The sequence below is a fragment of the Salvelinus alpinus genome, chromosome 36 (genome assembly GCF_045679555.1).
Source record: "Salvelinus alpinus chromosome 36, SLU_Salpinus.1, whole genome shotgun sequence".
Classification (NCBI taxonomy): Eukaryota; Metazoa; Chordata; class Actinopteri; order Salmoniformes; family Salmonidae; genus Salvelinus; species Salvelinus alpinus.
Window position 1 is genome coordinate 3,761,888 of NC_092121.1, and position 17,599 is coordinate 3,779,486.

Genomic DNA, 17,599 nt, shown 5'->3' on the forward strand with positions numbered 1-17,599 from the left:
GACTCGTGAGAAGTTAACGCTGTCAAAGTCTCTTGACATGCCTTTCAAGGTTTCCTGTGTAGCCACAACCATTCAATGTGCAGACAGGATGTCCATCCCACTTGTCTGCAGGTATTTGGACAGTGGGGACATGTTCTCAAATATCCAAATAAATATTTGAGCTGTCAGTATCGTCTCATACCAGAGAAGAGCCGCAGTAAATCCTCTTGCCTTCACCCGAACAGTTGTCTTCATGTTGGCCTGTCCTTGGCTGATACGCTATGGCTGATAGTGTGAAGAATAGTTCAAAATAGAGACCCTGGTTCAGTTTTCCAAAGGATTCAAAGACCTTCTTTGAAGTGCTTCTTCAAAGCACTTTCCTTAGCCCACCAGCGTGTTCCTCCGATTGGAGATAGGCGTCTGTCGCGTGTCCTGGCTCTTCTTCTCCAACACATCCATCCTTTGATAGGATTCACGAAGTAACACAGCAATGTCGTTAACTTCTACTGCCTCAGAAACCCGGATCCGGGATCACCCCCCCCCCCCCCCCCCCCACTGACTAGCATAGCTAGCATAGCGTCACAAGTAAATTGTAGCATCTAAATATCATTAAATCACAAGTCCAAGACACCAGATGAAAGATACACTTCTTGTGAATCTAGCCACCATTTCTGATTTTTAAAATGTTTTACAGGGAAGACACAATATGTAAATCTATTAGCTAACCACGTTAGCAAAAGACACCATTTTTTTAAATCCACTATTTTTCCACTCCATCACTAGCTATCACCAATTCGACCAAATAAAGAAATAAATAGCCACTAACCAAGAAAAAACCTCATCAGATGACAGTCTGATAACATATTTATTGTATAGCATAGGTTTTGTTAGAAAAATGTGCATATTTCAGGTATAAATCATAGTTTGCCATTGCAGCCACCATCACAAATCTCCCCAAAGCGACTAGAATTACTACAGAGAGCAACGTGTATTACCAATTTACTCATCATAAAACATTTCATAAAAATAGACAAAGCATAGCAATGGAAAGACACAGATCTTGTGAATTCAGACAATATTTCAGATTTTCTAAGCGTTTTACAGCGAAAACACAATAAATCGTTATATTAGCATACCACATGTGCAAATGTTACCCCAGCATGAATTCAAGGCAAAGGGAGCGATAACGTTATCATCACCAAAATATATTAATTTTTTCACTAACCTTCTCAGAATTCTTCCGATGACACTCCTGTAACATCATATTACAACATACATATAGAGTTTGTTCGAAAATGTGCATATTTAGCCACAAAAAAACGTGGTTATACAATGAGAATAGTAGCAAAACTGGCCTGAAAATGTCGGGCGCCATCTTTGAGAGTGATCTAGTCTAATCTATAACTAATCATAAACTTGACTAAAAAATACAGGGTTGACAGGAATCGAAAGACAAATTAGTTCTTAATGCAATCGCTGAATTACATTTCTAAAATTATCCTTACTGTGCAATACCGGGTCCGCCAAAGCGAAGCTACACAAAACAAAATGGCGATATATGCGTTTAACATTTTTCAACAGAACAGTGATGCTTACTATGAGCTGTTCTTCCATCAGAATCTTGGGCAATGTATCCTTTCTCCGGTCTAATCGTCTTTTGGTCGAAAGATGTCCTCTTGTCCCGTCGAACTGGCCACTAACGTTCGGTATGTACAGGAAAAGTGCCCAGCTCATGGAAGGACGTCACAAATAAATGCCTCAAAATCGCACTAAACGGATATAAATTGCTATAAAACGGTTTAAATTAACTACCTTATGATGTTTTTAACACCTATAACGAGTAAAAACATGACCGGCGATATATTACTGGCTAAACCAAGGCTTGGAAAGAGGCCAGTCCGACGTCCATTGTGCGTCGAGCGCAGGGTCCAAAAGAAAGCTACTTCCGGTCTTTGGTGTTTTATACAGGCCCTGATTGCGCAATCGACTCCATTCAAATTGTCACCACTTACTGACATCTAGAGGAAGGCGTAGGCAGTGTTTGTATCCTCATAGCATTCACAGGGACATTAAAACTGACCTGGGACCAGAGGCCAAGATTTCTGAAATCTCACTCCCTGTCAGGAAAAGTGCTATAGAATGAGTTCTGTTCCACTCAGAGACATAATTCCAACGCTTATAGAAACTAGAGAGTGTTTTCTATCCAATAATAACAATAATATGCATATTGTACGAGCAAGAATTGAGTACTAGGCAGTTTAATTTGGCAATGTCAACAAAAAAAAAGTGCTAACAGCTCCCCCTATTGACAAAAGGTTTTAAGGAGAGCAAACAGTGACCCACTTGCTAAGACAAGTTCAGTTGTGTCAGACGAACAAGAAACTTCTTAGGGATAGGCGTTCCGTCAACGGGACAGTTGTAAATCATGCAGCGCCTTGTGTCACGATCGCAGATTTTAGAGAAACAACAAATGTACATACAGTGGGGAGAACAAGTATTTGATACACTGCCAATTTTCCAGGTTTTCCTACTTACAAAGCATGTATAGGTCTGTCATTTTTATCATAGGTACACTTCAACTGTGAGAGACGGAATCTAAAACAAAAATCCAGAAAATCACATTGTATGATTTTTAAGTAATTAATTTGCATTTTATTGCATGACATAAGTATTTGATACATCAGAAAAGCAGAACTTAATATTTGGTACAGAAACCTTTGTTAGCAATTACAGAGATCATACGTTTCCTTTAGTTCTTGACCAGGTTTGCACACACTGCAGAAGGGATTTTGGCCCACTCCTCCATACAGACTGGGCAATACGGACTTTCAGCTCCCTCCAAAGATTTTCTATTGGGTTCAGGTCTGGAGACTGGCTAGGCCACTCCAGGACCTTGAGATGCTTCTTACGGAGCCACTCCTTAGTTGCCCTGGCTGTGTGTTTCGGGTCGTTGTCATGCTGGAAGACCCAGCCACGACCCATCTTCAATGCTCTTACTGAGGGAAGGAGGTTGTTGGCCAAGATCTCGCGATACATGGCCCCATCCATCCTCCCCTCAATACGGTGCAGTCGTCCTGTCCCCTTTGCAGAAAAGCATCCCCAAAGAATGATGTTTCCACCTCCATGCTTCACGGTTGGGATGGTGTTCTTGGGGTTGTACTCAACCTTCTTCTTCCTCCAAACACGGCGGAGTTTAGACCAAAAAGCTCTATTTTTGTCTCATCAGACCACATGACCTTCTCCCATTCCTCCTCTGGATCATCCAGATGGTCATTGGCAAACTTCAGACAGGCCTGGACATGCGCTGGCTTGAGCAGGGGGACCTTGCGTGCGCTGCAGGATTTTAATCCATGACGGCGTAGTGTGTTACTAATGGTTTTCTTTGAGACTGTGGTCCCAGCTCTCTTCAGGTCATTGACCAGGTCCTGCTGTGTAGTTCTGGGCTGATCCCTCACCTTCCTCATGATCATTGATGCCCCACGAGGTGAGATCTTGCATGGAGCCCCAGACCGAGGGTGATTGACCGTCATCTTCAACTTCTTCCATTTTCTAATAATTGCGCCAACAGTTGTTGCCTTCTCACCAAGCTGCTTGCCTATTGTCCTGTAGCCCATCCCAGCCTTGTGCAGGTCTACAATTTTATCCCTGATGTCCTTACACAGCTCTCTGGTCTCTGGTCTTGGCTATTGTGGAGAGGTTGGAGTCTGTTTGATTGAGTGTGTGGACAGGTGTCTTTTTTACAGGTAACGAGTTCAAACAGGTGCAGTTAATACAGGTAATGAGTGGAGAACAGGAGGGCTTCTTAAAGAAAAACTAACAGGTCTGTGAGAGCCGGAATTCTTACTGGTTGGTAGGTGATCAAATACTTATGTCATGCAATAAAATGCAAATTAATTACTTAAAAATCATACAATGTGATTTTCAGGATTTTTGTTTTAGATTCCGTCTCTCACAGTTGAAGTGTACCTATGATAAAAAATTACAGACCTCTACATGCTTTGTAAGTAGGAAAACCTGGAAAATCGGCAGTGTATCAAATACTTGTTCTCCCCACTGTATAAGTGTCTTATATCGGCTGAAAGCTTAAATTCTTGTTAATATAACTGTACTGTCCAATTTACAGTAGCTATTACTCCCAAAAAATGCCATGCAATTGTTTGAGGAGAGCTCCTAACAACAAAATACTTTTTTCACCGCGATAGGTGTGATAAATTCACCTCTGAAGGTGAAATGTGTACTTAAATCAGAGCAAGATTTCAGAATGTATCATCCAAAGGGTCCCAGAGAAAACATGAAGTGTCGTTTTGTTAGATAAAATCCTTTTTCATATCCTGAAAAGGTCCATATAGCATGCACGATCTATTTTGTATATCCACTCGTTCAATATGCAAAGAAAGGAATCTGTGAAAATCTAACCCTAAACGTTGTTTCAACCAGTCAAATCACGTTTGTATGTATTCCTCATAGATCCTAGAACGTAACCAGACTTCCCTATATCATTAGGGGTGTAGTATATCCTATAGGACACCAAATTTGGTCATAGAGCGACGTCTTCATGGCACGCAGATGGTCTTCACTTGATGGACTCTAACTTTGTCAAATAAGCACAAAGCTAGCTAGATAGCCAATGAGTTGGGTTTTACGGGAGTATACGGAAACCCTGTATCTGTCACAAAATGTAACTGCTAAACTTTTGCGACAGCATGCCTTTTTCTTTTGGACAAAAATTATAAGAATATTCAGAGTCATGAAGTAATGAAAACTGGTTGTTTTGCAACTGTTGAACTTATAATATGGCTACTAATACTGGAAAAGCTAAATCAAAGTCCAAGTACAGATTTGACAATATTCTTGCAGAAAAATGTAATATGAATGCAAATGTCTCCTTCATGATTTGCCCAAATGTACCTGGGTGACTTCACACTAAATGTCGTGTAGTTCGCTCATACTTAAAGTTATCCGTCTGAAACTTTGCACATACACTGGTGCCATCTTCTGGACACCATCGGAATTACAACCAGAGTGATGGATAGAAGTGGGACCTTTCAAATCAAAGTTTATTTGTCACGTGCGCTCAATACAACAGGTGTAGTAGACCTTACAGTGAAATGCTTACTTACAGGCTCTAACCAATAGTGCAAAAAAGGTATTCGGTGAACAATAGGTAGGTAAAAAGACAGGCTATATACAGTAGCGAGGCTACATATAGACACCGGTTAGTCAGGCTGATTGAGGTAGTATGTACATGTATATATAGTTAAAGTGACTATGCATATATGATGAACAGAGAGTAGCAGTAGCGGTAAAGAGGGGTTGGGGGGCCACACAATGCAAATAGTCTGGGTATCCATTTGATTACCTGTTCAAGAGTCTTATGGCTTGGGGGTAAAAAGTGTTGAGAAGCCTTTTTGTCCTAGACTTGGTACTCCGGTACCGCTTGCCATGCGGTAGTAGAGAGAACAGTCTATAACTGGGGTGGCTGGGGTCTTTGATAATTTTTAGGGCCTTCCTCTGACACTGCCTGGTGTAGAGGTCCTGGATGGCAGGATAACTTAGCCCCAGTGATGTACTGGGCCTTACGCACTACCCTCTGTAGTGCCTTGTGGTGGTCAGAGGCCGAGCAATTGCCATACCAGGCAGTGATGCAACCAGTCAGGATGCTCTCGATGTTGCAGCTGTAGAACCTTTTGAGGATCTCAGGACCCATGCCAAATCATTTTACTTTCCTGAGGGGGAATAGGCGTTGTCGTGCACTCTTCACGACTGTCTTGGTGTGTTTGGACCATTCTAGTTTGTTGTTGATGTTGACACCAAGGAACTTGAAGCTCTCAACCTGCTCCACTGCAGCCCCGTCGATGAGAATGAGGGCGTGCTCGGTCCTCCTTTTCCTGTAGTCCACAATCATCTCCTTAGTCTTGGTTACGTTGAGGGATAGGTTGTTATTTTGGTACCACCCGGCCAGGTCTCTGACAGCCTATAGGGAGGAGGTCTCGTCATTGTCGGTGATCAGGCCTACCACTGTTGTGTCGTCTGCAAACTTAATGGTGTTGGAGTCGTGCCTGGCCATGCAGTTGTGGGTGAACAGGGAGTACAGGAGGGGACTGAGCACACACCCTTGGGGAGCTCCAGTGTTGAGGATCAGGAGGATTCTGTTGCATTTCAAAGATGGTGGTAGAATAAAAAATACGGTTGTTTCTTTCTTTGTATTTTCTTCTACCAGATCTATTGTTATATTCTCCTACATTCAATTCACATTTCCACAAACTTCAAAGTGTTTCCTTTCAAATGGTACCAAGAATATGCATATCCTTGCTTCAGGGCCTGAGCTACAGGAAGTTAGATTTGTGTATGTCACTTTAGGTGAAAATTGGGAAAAAAGGCAGCTATCCCTAAGAAGATTTATTGTGCATATGTGCATAGCACCATACATGCACTTGATTGGGGGACTTTGAGGATAACAGAGTAGAGAAGTTGTTACGAACCTCTTTGGCCCTGCATTCTAGGGGGGATGGAAACGAGACCCGCAACATATCTCATGCTAATCATAATAGTGAAAAGGAACAGTGAGAACTAATAACAGACAACCTAAATCTACCGTCAAACACTTATGGTTTATTTGTTAAACACACGGTACAGGGGGGGGGGGCTGAGCTGGACCCAAGGACAGAATTAATAAATATCCAAAACCCCTAAGCTAGTCTTACTTGCTTCAATAACCGCTAGCTAACTAACCAATAAAATACAGTGGGTCCGCCCAATTATAACTAAGGTTCTTAGACAATGTTTTCCTATGGCTAATGTATGCCCATGGGCAACTTACATTTACATTTACATTTACATTTAAGTAATTTAGCAGACGCTCTTATCCAGAGCGACTTACAAATTGGTGCATTCACCTTATGATATCCAGTGGAACAACCACTTTACAATAGTGCATCTAACTCTTTTAAGGGGGGGGGGGGGGGGTTAGAAGGATTACTTTATCCTATCCTAGGTATTCCTTAAAGAGGTGGGGTTTCAGGTGTCTCCGGAAGGTGGTGATTGACTCCGCTGACCTGGCGTCGTGAGGGAGTTTGTTCCACCATTGGGGTGCCAGAGCAGCGAACAGTTTTGACTGGGCTGAGCGGGAACTGTACTTCCTCAGAGGTAGGGAGGCGAGCAGGCCAGAGGTGGATGAACGCAGTGCCCTTGTTTGGGTGTAGGGCCTGATCAGAGCCTGAAGGTACGGAGGTGCCGTTCCCCTCACAGCTCCGTAGGCAAGCACCATGGTCTTGTAGCGGATGCGAGCTTCAACTGGAAGCCAGTGGAGAGAGCGGAGGAGCGGGGTGACGTGAGAGAACTTGGGAAAGTTGAACACCAGACGGGCTGCGGCGTTCTGGATGAGTTGTAGGGGTTTAATGGCACAGGCAGGGAGCCCAGCCAACAGCGAGTTGCAGTAATCCAGACGGGAGATGACAAGTGCCTGGATTAGGACCTGCGCCGCTTCCTGCGTGAGGCAGGGTCGTACTCTGCGAATGTTGTAGAGCATGAACCTACAGGAACGGGTCACCGCCTTGATGTTAGTTGAGAACGACAGGGTGTTGTCCAGGATCACGCCAAGGTTCTTAGCACTCTGGGAGGAGGACACAATGGAGTTGTCAACCGTGATGGCGAGATCATGGAACGGGCAGTCCTTCCCCGGGAGGAAGAGCAGCTCCGTCTTGCCGAGGTTCAGCTTGAGGTGGTGATCCGTCATCCACACTGATATGTCTGCCAGACATGCAGAGATGCGATTCACCACCTGGTTATCAGAGGGGGGAAAGGAGAAGATTAATTGTGTGTCGTCTGCATAGCAATGATAGGAGAGACCATGTGAGGATATGACAGAGCCAAGTGACTTGGTGTATAGCGAGAATAGGAGAGGGCCTAGAACAGAGCCCTGGGGGACACCAGTGGTGAGAGCACGTGGTGCGGAGACAGATTCTCGCCACGCCACCTGGTAGGAGCGACCTGTCAGGTAGGACGCAATCCAAGCGTGGACCTTGCCGGAGATGCCCAGCTCGGAGAGGGTGGAGAGGAGGATCTGATGGTTCACAGTATCAAAGGCAGCCGATAGGTCTAGAAGGATGAGAGCAGAGGAGAGAGAGTTAGCTTTAGCAGTGCGGAGCGCCTCCGTGACACAGAGAAGAGCAGTCTCAGTTGAATGACTAGTCTTGAAACCTGACTGATTTGGATCAAGAAGGTCATTCTGAGAGAGATAGCAGGAGAGCTGGCCAAGGACGGCACGTTCAAGAGTTTTGGAGAGAAAAGAAAGAAGGGATACTGGTCTGTAGTTGTTGACATCGGAGGGATCGAGTGTAGGTTTTTTCAGAAGGGGTGCAACTCTCGCTCTCTTGAAGACGGAAGGGACGTAGCCAGCGGTCAAGGATGAGTTGATGAGCGAGGTGAGGTAAGGGAGAAGGTCTCCGGAAATGGTCTGGAGAAGAGAGGAGGGGATAGGGTCAAGCGGGCAGGTTGTTGGGCGGCCGGCCGTCACAACACGCGAGATTTCATCTGGAGAGAGAGGGGAGAAAGAGGTCAAAGCACAGGGTAGGGCAGTGTGAGCAGAACCAGCGGTGTCGTTTGACTTAGCAAACGAGGATCGGATGTCGTCGACCTTCTTTTCAAAATGGTTGACGAAGTCATCCGCAGAGAGGGAGGAGGGGGGAGGAGGGGGAGGAGGATTCAGGAGGGAGGAGAAGGTGGCAAAGAGCTTCCTAGGGTTAGAGGCAGATGCTTGGAATTTAGAGTGGTAGAAATTGGCTTTAGCAGCAGAGACAGAAGAGGAGAATGTAGAGAGGAGGGAGTGAAAGGATGCCAGGTCCGCAGGGAGGCGAGTTTTCCTCCATTTCCGCTCGGCTGCCCGGAGCCCTGTTCTGTGAGCTCGCAATGAGTCGTCGAGCCACGGAGCAGGAGGGGAGGACCGAGCCGAACTTGTCGAACTTGTCTTGGTATCCCCTTTTCCCACCAACAAACAAACAGTCATACACCACAACAATACATACTCACATAATAACAGACAAATGTGACATGTAGGTGCAAAAACAAAAGAGAGATAGCTCCAGAGACAACTGATTGTGATTCTTTTAAACCAAGGGAAAGGGGATGTGATTGGGTAAGGGAAAAGGAGCAGGTGTGTCTTCAGATTGGCGACTGATGACTGCCACCTGTGATTAAGGCAGAAGGAGAGAAAACAAATACACACAGGATACCTGTATCCGTAACAGAAGTCCTTATATTTGCCCTGCATATTGGATGCTCCATCCGTAGCATTGCCAATGCACTTGCTCATGTCTAATTTTAGTTTATCCACGACATCTGTCAACAACTGGACAAATTACTGTCCAGTGGACGCCTCAGCCACAAGCCTCTCTTGTACAACGTCTGTCACAAATCTCACAATGACAGAGCACTGGTCTTGAGAAGATTTATGTCCTGAGTTGTGTCGTTCTGGAAAGAGAACATTCCAGCTTACTCAATTCCACTCTTGGATAATGCTCTGAATTGTGTGAATGTTGTTGACAGTATTTTTTGAGAGGAGTGTGATTAGAGAACCTCTGCCACTTGCCCCAGACTGATGTAGGTTCTTGCTTTTCTCAATGCATTCGGTGAGATGTTGTTTCAAGCAGACGTCATACTTTCCCAGCAGTATTATCATCTCCAAGAAATTACTGTGATTGATACTGGTGTCCTCTAATGTATACGCAGCCTCAGACTGCATCCCCCTGTTACTGAGCCCCCTCTTGCCAATGAGTTTCACTATGTCTATGACACTTTCCAGCACCTGCCTTCTCCTGCGTACCTGCTCTATGTGGGCAGACACCTGACTGCCACGGAGCAGACTTTGAATGTTTGCTTTGGAGGACCTTAAAAAGTATGCCTCAGCACTAGTTCTGTGCATGTTTCTCTTCTCATGCTCTTCTACCCTTTGGTGAATCTTCCAATCTGTTATTCCACTAATAAAAATACTGTTGTCAGTAGGCTTCGCAAATGCCATACAAATTGAACAGTATAACGCATGGCGTTCTTCATTGTATGACAGCTATTTCCGATTGGTGCCGTCTTTAAAACAGAAAACCATCTGTACCACAGAGTTTTTTGATTCCTACATAGGGTGGAAACAAAAACATGTTTTTAGGTCATCTGGCTTGGGTCTCTTGAAATAATCAAAAGTTGGTCTGGCATCCTGGCCTTCCCTGACTCTCTCTTCCACTGAAACTGGACTGGGCCTGTCATCAACCCCAAAGATCCTCTCTTCCACTGAAACCGGACTGGGCCTGTCATCAACCCCAAAGATCCTCTTTTCCACTGAAACCGGACTGGGCCTGTCATCAACCCCAAAGATCCTCTCTTCCACTGAAACCGGACTGGGCCTGTCATCAACCCCAAAGATCCTCTCTTCCACTGAAACTGGACTGGGCCTGTCATCAACCTCAATGCTCACTTCCACTTTAACTGGACTGGACCTATCATCAACCTGGATATGAATAAAATAATATATAAATTAACTAATAAAGGCCCAATTTAGAAAAACTACAAAAACACAGCAGCAGCCCCACTATTTCATATCAACACAACACATTTTTTTTGTGTGGCTTTACTCTCCGTTCACACCGGACTGTTGGGAGGATGATTTCAATGCGTTGTCTAGTAAGAGGCGAATTGGTAGGAACCGTGGCGATGAGGATCCTAGCTAGCAAATCCCTGTAGCCATATTCTCCCACACAAAATGTGAATTTGAGAGGCAACGGACTTGATTGGTTTTACAATATGTATACTATTTGCAACCAAAGGCTGTATAGACACAAAATAAAATTAGCTAATTAACGTTTGCTTTTGCCTTGTCGTTCTAAACGCTAAATTGCATTAGACATATACAATCAGAATCAAATTAAAATGCTTATTTTAACTAAGTAAAATGATACGACAGTAAATCACTGATACTCAAGTGATTGCCATTTCCCACAAAACCCCACAGGACCGTCGAAATCTAGGCATTCTGAGCATTGCTAGGCGTCAAATTTGAGTTTTTCCGCTAGCCGGTTTGAACACCCAGTTACTGTACGTCTTTACCTCAATTAATTCTTTCTGGTACATTTACACAGCAGTAGCTGACCAATAGTATTTGCATTTCACTCATAAATTCTGATTCAACATGTTGTATTTGTAATACATTTAGGCACATATCTACCGCTTCGCCTGGACTGTCTTTGGCTTCGCTGTCCTCTCCGTCTACTCTTTCACCCGCGAACCGGGTTGTGGCATATTCCTCTTGCCGGTCTAGCACTTCGATGTTAGCGTCGGTGGCACTGGTACTAGTACTACTACTACCGAATAAGTCGGTTAGTGTTTTACATTTACTTGCATTTGAGTGAAGACTTTTGACACTTTTGTCTCTTAACTTTTCAGCACCACCCTTACATTTTTTACTCTGCTTTTCTATTGTAGCTAGTTTTCAAGCTGTCAGTGTCAATGTGAGTGTGAGTGAGACAAAGGGGGCGGGGCTAAGGGTTGCATAGATGTTTGTTTGGAATAGACCAACGGGCCTAGGGGAAAGGGGGGGTTGGCTCGTCTCGCTCAACCTTCTGCCAACTTTTTTATTAGTAGTAAAAAATGTATAAGGCAGGCGGCCCTCCGGCCCAGAGGTTGACCAGCCCACCGGGAATTCCCCCAGTGATTCCAGTGGGCCAGTCCGCGACTGGATGTAGAGAAAGCAGAGCTCTTCTGATGATTATTCTGGATCACTGTGTTAGGTGAGTCCAGAAATTGGGGTCTAGTTTCTTAATTTGAAGTGCTAGGGGGAATCTCCTAAGTTTTGATCTACAGGCTAGGTTTGGGGCATTTTTACATACACCTAGAATATTTGTACAAAATTATTTGTACAAAAAGGTGTAATTTGTAAAGGAGGGGGCCAACATTAGGCTGCCATATAGAAGGACTAGAGTTATGACAGAGTCTGTAGACAGACCAAGGTAAGTATAGTTGGTGGTGCGTTTCAGATTTTTTTCACCTAGGGGTGAATTGTTAGCTACTTTCCTGAGATCTGGATTTTTTTCTGAGAGATCATTCTATATATACAAAAGGATGTGGACCCCCCTTCAAATTAGTGGATTCAGCTATTTCAGCCACACCCGTTGCTGACAGGTGTATAACATCGAGCACACAGCCATGCAATCTCCATAGCCATACATTGGCAGTAGACTTACTGAAGAGTTCAGTGACTTTCAACGTGGCAGGATGCCACCTACCAACAAGTCAGTTCGTCAAATTTCTGCCCTGCTAGAGCTGCCACGGTCAACTGTAAGCGCTGTTATTGTGAAGTGGAGACATCTACGAGCAACAACGTCTCAGCCGCAAAGTGGTAGGTCACACAAGCTCACAGAAAGGGACCACCGAGTGCTGAAGCGCACAGTGTGTAAAAATTGTCTGTCCTTGGGTGCAACACTCACTACCGAGTTTCAAACGGCCTCTGGAAGCATCGTCAGCGCAAGAACTTTGTTTGTCGGGAGATTCATGAAATGGGTTTCCTTGGCCGAGCAGCCAAAAATGCTGTTTCCAGATTATTCCCATTTTTTGATAGGGAGAGCTTTCTCTTTAACAGTGGTAGATATTCCTCCTTTATTCCCAAAATGATTGATTGCCACATACAAGAGGACAAAAACTATGCCACAACTCCCGTTGTCAGACAAATTAGAATTTATCTGAGAAAAATCACCCCTAAATTTAAAACCAGAACCTAAACTCTATCAAATGGATTAATTGCCCTTAGTATGCTTAACTAGCAGCAATTCCATAATGTCGTGCATGTTTGATGGACATGTCAAGGTCATTAGTCATTAAGACAGAGAGGAGGAGACGAAGGGAGAGGGATAACTGGGCCAAAAATCTTTCTTCTCCAGCAGGTGGCGTTGTTTTGTTTCTTTTGCTCACTAATCGAGGAGTTTTTGTATGGAGGTCAATGAGAGTGTCGATTTGGTCAACAACAAAAATGTAATGGCTTATTTGGTACGTGAGATTTATTTGATCGAATAGAAGTTTTGTAACGCTTAGGTCGTTACAAGTGTACTGATATATGATATATATAGGATACGTGACATCCCGGCAACTTTGATCGGATTTCCTGAGATGGCTATGCATATTAATGACATGAGGATAGTAGCTCTCTATTGATTACAGGCGGTTGACATCAACAACACTCATTGAATATTCAAAAAAGTATTAAAATAACAAGATGTATCCACCAATCCAAAGAGAGAAATAGGCTGGAGCTTGACAGCCGTCCATTCTGCTCTGTGGAAAAGGAATCCCATTGTTAGGGTGGAGACATAGGTATCTCGTCATTATATCAAAATCTCTGATATTGAGAGATTTTTCCCTTCATAATAACGTCTAATATTGGCTTAGGGCCTGTTGGTACAGGGCAAATTGCAACCACTGATGGCCACAAAATTATCGCCAGCTGATCTCTCATTAAATATTCTTGATTCTCTACTTCTGCCCCAATGACATCGACCTATCAGGAGCATCAGAAACCAAGGCTGATGAATGTAAATAACTTAACTGTCTTTAAAAGAAAATGGTATGATATCAAATGAAAATGTAGCTGTCTGGTATCATAATCACTTGACACGGTAACAACGAGTGATCAACTGATCTTCTGTTTTATCCTTTTGTTTTTTTCATTGCAATCAAGATAGTTTAGCCCGACTTCCGGCAATGGCGAAGCTCTAACAAAACGCGTCTGCGTAGCGTCCTCGAACTTTCGAACAATTTTAAGGCATTTTGACATGGTTTACCTGTTCGTTAATAGCTAGTTGGAAGTTAAAACATCTATTGTATCGCCAAAGCAAAGGATGCCCAATATGTCAAAGCCTCAGACGAAGCATGGAAAAATGCTCCTCTCTGACAGCCCTTCTTTGGCCTCAGCGGATGCTAGCTCAGAAGAAGCACCAGCATGGTTCAGAATGGAGATGGTCAAGGGTATAACAAAAATCCAAGAGACACTTTCTGAACGCCTCAGCAAAATTGATGTACTGGTCGATTAACTCCACGAAGACCAGAAAGTCACAAAGGGACGAGTGACAAAGTTTGACAAATACCATGCTGACCACCAGGCTGCCATCCTGGATGTCCACGTGGAAGTGGACCAAAAATACAAGAAGTTGGAAGACGCCATCTCTAAACTCGAGGAGAAATTTGATTATTACGAAAATGTCCAAAGGCGCTTGAATTTGAGACTTCAAGGTTTCCCGGAGGCCGTGGAGGGAAGAGACACGATCTCCTTTCTGCAGGAATGGATTCCCAAAATTCTGGATCTACCCCCTCCCACTGGAGTTATGTGGCGTTTGACTGGGTTTCAAGCCTAACTTCTTGCCTTAATGTTAATGTTGTTTATATTACTTCAGGGAATTTGAGCACTATTACGTTTGCTGGCTTGTTTATTGTTAGCGATGTATGCTAGCATTAGTGATACCGAGGCAGGGATAAGCTGCACACTGGCTGGCCGCCTAATTAATTGCCAGCTAGCTGATAGCTTTACACTTGTGTATGTGCGTACATGTGTGTATATATAATATTTTGGGGGGAGGGTGAACTCAGGAGGATGGTGAATGGTTTATCTACTTGTCCCCGTTTTATATTTTGTGTTTGTGGTAGGGTCAGGGTATTAGCTCACGAGATGTTTACTACTTTATACTTTCATAATTTCATTTTGTACAAGTTGTAGACCCTCAACGCAATTTTGTTTCATTCCTTTTCCCTATTTCTTATTTTCTTTAAAGATGTCGGCACCTAATAACTATACATTTATGACACTTAACATTAGGGGTACTAAATGCCCAGTCAAGCGCAAACGCATTCTGAATTATCTAAAGCAGCATAAGGTTGATATAGCTCTTCTTCAGGAGACACATCTGACTGACTCTGAGCATGATAAACTGAAGAGAGAATGGGTGTGTCAAGTGTACTATTCATCTTTCACCTCTCGGTCAAGAGGGGTGGCCATACTCATGAATAAGCATTGCCCCTTTCAGATACAATCTCAGATTAAAGACAAACATTAACACTGAGCCCATGACCATTGTGAATGTGTATGGGCCTAACCATGATGATCCTACATTTTTACCAAGACATCTTTTTGAAGTTAATGTGCCCATCATCAGAGATCATAATGGCAGGGGATTTTAACTTGGTACTGGACCCTTCCAGGTATAGATCTTCCTCTAATAGTATCAACCTCGCACAGGCAGCTAAAACGTTAAAGGCAGAAATTAAACACTTTGGACTTGTAGACTAATGGAGATTTCACAACCAAAAGGTTAAAGAATACTAATTGTACTCCCCTGTCCACAACTGTTACTCTAGAATTGATGTATTTCTTATTCCTGCAGCCAAGGGAAGTTTAACTACTGGGTGTAAGTACTTACCAAGATGTATATCAGATCATTCTGCCCTGCTGGCTTCAGTACCAGTCAGTAAAACACAACCACCCTCAAGAACATGAAGGTTTGGCACATACTTACTAAATAATCCCACTTTTGTAACATTTCTGAACACTCATATAGACATATTTTTTAGCACCAATTTATGGGAAGCTCTCCTTGCATATCTGAGGGGGTAAATCATAGCCTTTAGTTCAGGTGCTCGTAAGATGTATAAGGCTCAAGTAAATTAGTTGGAGAATGAAATTAGAGATCTGGAAAATGAACATAGTGTAACATATGACGACTCAACTCTACAAAAATTTGACTCAAAGCGATTGGAATATAACACCCTGACGACCCATAAAGTGAAAAATGCTCTTAGGAGAACAAAACAAAACTACTACGAACATGGAGATAAAGCAGGAAAGTTGCTTGCTTGGCAGATAAGGCGAGAGGATGCTAGTAGAGTTAATAGCTCTATTAAGCTACCCAATAACACAGTTGTTCACAGTCTTGAGGAAATTAATCTAGTCTTCAGGGAGTTTTACGAAACATTGTACAAGTCTGAAGGGGATGTCCCTGCCACAATGCATAAGCTTTTGAACAAACTCAATTTACAACCTTTAACTGATGAGGATAGAGAGCACTTGGAGAAAGAGATTACCTCAGAGGAAATTAGGGAATCCATTTTCAACACTGCTGGGGGAAAATCACCAGGGTTAGACTGATTCCCTATTGAATTCTATCAGTCCTTTTTACCCAAACTAATTGAGCCTCTTTGCAGTATGTTTAATTATGCCATAGAGACAGAAAAGCTCCCAGACACACTTGAACAGGCACTGATCACAGTTTTGTTATAATCTGGGAAAGATCCTCTGCTTTGTGGGTCATATAGACCAATATCTCTATTGAACACTTCATATAAGATTCTAGTGAAACTCATAGCTCTTAGACTGGATAAGGTTCTTCCGGACTTGGTTGATATGGACCAAACAGGCTTTGTAAGAAACCACTCATCTCCTGATAATATCAGAAGATGATTTAATATTATGCATTATGTAGAGAATGACCAAGAACCTGTAGTGGCGGCTTCATTAGATGCGTAAAAAGCTTTTGACCGCATAGAATTGAACGACCTGTTTGAAGTTCTACAGAGGATGAATATTGGACCTAAGTATGTTGGTCTGATTAGATTACTGTACAAATGTCCGGTAGCTCAGATCCTGACTAATAGAAACATTTCCTTACAGTTCTCCCTATCACGTGGCACAAGACAGGGTTGTCCCGCTAGTCCGCTCCTTTTTTCTTTGGCTATAGAGCCACTGGCAGAAGCTTTAAGATCTCATCCATCCATCCATGGTGTTCGTATAGGTGGGTGTGAACATCTGGTCTCGATATATGCCAATGACATTTTTCTTTACCTCACTAAACCAGAAATTTCACTCCGAACATTAATTGACATCCTGAAAGAATATGGGACCTTTTCAGGATATAAAATAAACCTATCGAAGAGTATAATTATGCCTTTTAACAGGGCAGCTTTGCAGAACCCAATCTTAGACCAGCCGTTTTCTTGGAAACCACAGAAAATGACATCTTGGATTGCAAATTCCCTCTGAAATGGTTAAGACATATCAACTGAACTAAACTCCACTTCTCAAAAAGGTTGGGGAAGAATTGGATAGATGGCGGGATTTACCAATTTCTCTTATTGGGCGGGTCAATTGTGTAAAGATGAATATATTACCAAAATTCTTGTACCTTTTTCAAACCTTTCCCTTTCCTATTCCCAAAGTTTTTTTTCAAACAACTTAATATGAAGGTTTCTTCACCCCCCCCCCCCCCCCAGAGTGAAACACACAACTTTATGCAAACCATACTCAGAAGGAGGACTTACTCTACCTGACTTCTAGTTGTATTACTGGGCGTCTCAGTTAAAGGCTGTGTGGGTATGGCAAGATACAACAACAAGTTCACCCTCTTGGAGACAGATAGAGGAGGAAGGTCTGGCCCTTGCAACATTGACATCTATACCTTATATTAGCCCACCTAAAGCTTTGCTAGGTCTCATAAACAATCCTTTAATTAAAAACACGTTAAATATATGAATTGAAGTTTGCAAACAGAAGGGCAAGTAGACGTGGCTAAAATAACTAACTTCCTATATTCTATCTGAAAAA